Genomic DNA, 3,646 nt, shown 5'->3' on the forward strand with positions numbered 1-3,646 from the left:
TCTCCATGAATGGAGTGAAACACATAAAGAAAAGTGAAAGGAGTGGTGGATCAATGAATGAATGAAGCTCCCCCCTTTTCTGCCTCCCCTGGGTCTCTTTATATAGACTTGATTGGGCTTGGACTCTGAATATTCAGTTGTAAAAACTTTTATCTTATATCTTCCAAATAACTAAAAGATTTAGATAATTATAACATTATTTGGAAGATATTTTCTGTTAATATTCCCAATTAAATTAATTCAACAACTAAATTTTATCTTTAAACTTTTCTGAATTTCCAAAATTGCACAAATGTCTTGAAATTTCCTCTATCTGCACTTAAACCCCTTTGCAATTTCTGAAATTGCACATTACCCCCTGTTGACCAGCTTTGACTCAAAAAAATGAGGCTCCAATATGATCTTGACACGTGTCAGCATCTTCCCCACCTAAATTAGGTTTCAGATTGGGGGAAAGGAGGTCTTCAGCGCCATACTCGAACAACATGGAGGTGCTACTGGTGGAGTCTTGGTTTCGTTCGCATGGCTGCATAGAAAACGCGATTAGGGTTTCTCACTATTTCTGGATTTGCAGGTTCAAGATCGATGGCGCTGGTGACTATTGGCGATGAGGATAGTTCCGCGATGGTGATGACGAACTGGGTTTCATGGGCTGGTTTTTTGTGTGCAGATGGTGGCCTGATGGGGGATGGCGGCACGGTGATGGTGAACGGTGCGATTCTTCTGCGTGTTTAATGACAGCTTTGCGCGAGATGGAGGAGAATGATGGAGGCTTGCGGTGCGAACAGCGGCAGCGTCTTCCTGATGGCTTCACGATTGCACGGTGGTTGGTCGACGTTGATGGAAGAGAAGATGAAGGCAGCGGCGTGACAACGATTTGGACTGGTGCTTGCTCACGGAAGATTGGGTGGTGGCGTGAAGCTTCGTGATGGCCGGTGAGCACGCCGACGATGGTGGCTGGCAGCGGCTTGAAGGTTGACGGTGGTTGCCTTAGGTTTTGGAGGTCTAGGGTTTCTGTGAAGATAGTGATGATGTGTCAACATCTGGTTGGCTATCTGTGTTAGTGGTGGATTGTCAGGTTGCACCATCTTAGGCAATCTGACTTAGGAATGGTAGGAGGGGTGTGTATAGGGAATTAGGAAGGTGTAGCAGAAAAAGTCTAGTGATTGGGCTTATTTGTTGGGNTTAGGCAATCTGACTTAGGAATGGTAGGAGGGGTGTGTATAGGGAATTAGGAAGGTGTAGCAGAAAAAGTCTAGTGATTGGGCTTATTTGTTGGGTCAGGTTAAAAAGAGGGGTGCATGTAGGGAAATTTGGGGGTGNAANGGTAAAAACTGACTGTTTGGCCCATNTGTACATTATTTATCAAATAAAATCTGATTTTGGGCTTTAAATTGCAATTTGGACCAATAAAACTCTAACTTCAGCTGCACAAATAAATATTAGAACATCCAAGNATAATTTATNCAATTAAAATNACTTTTTAAGCCCTNTTTATTTCCAAACACNCTAAATCCAATAATCACAAATCCTCTACAAATCAATCATTTAAGCACAAATATTCTATCAAAAATTTTAATTTTAAAGCATAAATGTGAACATAAAAATGCACTCATCACACCCCCACACTTATCCTTTTGCACTCCTGGGCAAAATTGATTAATTTNAAAACTTTGTTNTGGNTNATTTTATTCCATATTTGCTTTTGGATCAAAAGAATGAACATCACTGGATATAGATCAAACATTTAAACATCACTTTGTCATGGACATGCAAAGGAAATNACTTTATTNNTCACACATGAGTTAAACTTTTTTGAATTCCCAAGAAAATCAAATATGAAAGATAACACTCAAGTCAAAATGTATCTATTTCTCTCCAACTCTCTCAAGTGTTTTTGGCTTGTGTTTACCCTCAAAATACCCATGTAAGTAGACACTCTTGGTATTTAGCCGGACTCTAATATTCACACACTTTAGAAAACATGCAATTACTGATCATGAGGACTTTTTAAAGGTTATATTGAGGCCAAGGCAAAGGTAGGAATTTTTTTTTGGAATTGATGGGTTTTTGAAATTGATATAGAAAGAGTAATGAAATTTTATTTCAAAAACAACCTTATTTCTTGCTCTTTTTAGGAAGATTTTTTTTTCTTTTTTTTTCATCACTTTTTTTTTTTCAAAACTTCAGCTTTTCATCTTCCTTTTTCCTTCCTTTTTTTTTTATATATATTTTGTGGTGAGACACTTACCCACACACTTATTCATCACTTACTTATAACACAATCCATTACTCCTTCTTCTTTCCTCAGGTGAGGAACATATGATTTTCCTTCATTTTTTTATTTGGCAATTACTTGAAACAAGAAAGATAGTCTCAAGGCTCAAAGGGGTTTCCAATGGATTAATGTTAAGGTAAGTTTATTTGGCNAAGTAGCTAAAACAAGAAATGCCTCAATCATATCAAATCATGCATATTCACCTCAGTTGCACAACACAGAATCAAGCTAAATATTAGAGTATCATCAAAACATGGGCAAATCACTCAAGAAAAATAGGTATGGCACATGATAGTCCATCCTTATCATTAGGCTCAAAACACACATGGTTCAAATTTCTTTCACAAAAGATTTAATTAGGAAATTCTCAAGTCAACTCAATTAGCAAATCATAAAAGCAATCCATTTATATTAACATGACTCTTTTTTTTATATATATGATCATCCCAGTTACTGATTCAAACTCTCAAATCCATTGCAAATATTTATTAAAGAAAGAAAAGAAGAAAAGAAGAGAAAAAAAAANNNAANNNGGNANNNANNNAANTNNTTNCCCCACACCCCCACACTTAAACTATGCATATTGTTCAATGTATGCCTTATATATAGAATGCACAGAAAAAGTATGAGGGAACTTACCTCCTTCATGGTGGAAGGAATGCTAGTAGGACTTCATCGGAAAAGTCATCCTGGATTGGAATGTTAACTCTTCCCTTCTCAATCCTACTAAGATGGTCAACTACTAAATTATGTGCCTTGATTTCACATTGCTCGATACATTTTTTCCCGTTCTTTCAAACTCTTTGTATGAACTCACTTTCTCTTATTTTATCCCTTCAATTTAATTTTTTTCTCGATAACCCCAACTCATAAAATGTATTGAAATAGGTTAAAATAAGCACATAGTCATTTCAAAATAAATTAAAAGGAAAATAAGTTTTGAAATATTGAAAAGTGGTTGAAAAGGTTCTTACCTTTGCTGGTTTATTAAGTTTGGGAAAAATCGATTAATGGTAAGGTTTACAATAAGATAATTTATTACCTTTTTAATAATTAATTAAACTTGAGAATGTTGGATAAAAGCTAACAGAAACACGAACAAAATTTCCTGAGGCATGTAGAGTCGCTGTCCTTAATTTCGGAACTAGCAAGGATCTCTAAAAAAAAGTATAAAAATTAACTCAGAATATTTTTAGAAGAGGAAAAAAAAGAAAAGGAGAATGAGAGAAGACTATTTTTGGTATGTTTTGGAATGGTGGAGGAACTCTCTATTTATAGAATTAAGGGAGAATAAAATCAATAAAAGAAAATAAAAACCATTAAATATTTTACCGTTGGAGCACTTAAGAAAATGAATTTGAATGTTGT

Source organism: Vigna radiata, chromosome 1, assembly GCF_000741045.1.
Source record: "Vigna radiata var. radiata cultivar VC1973A chromosome 1, Vradiata_ver6, whole genome shotgun sequence".
NCBI classification, from domain to species: Eukaryota; Viridiplantae; Streptophyta; class Magnoliopsida; order Fabales; family Fabaceae; genus Vigna; species Vigna radiata.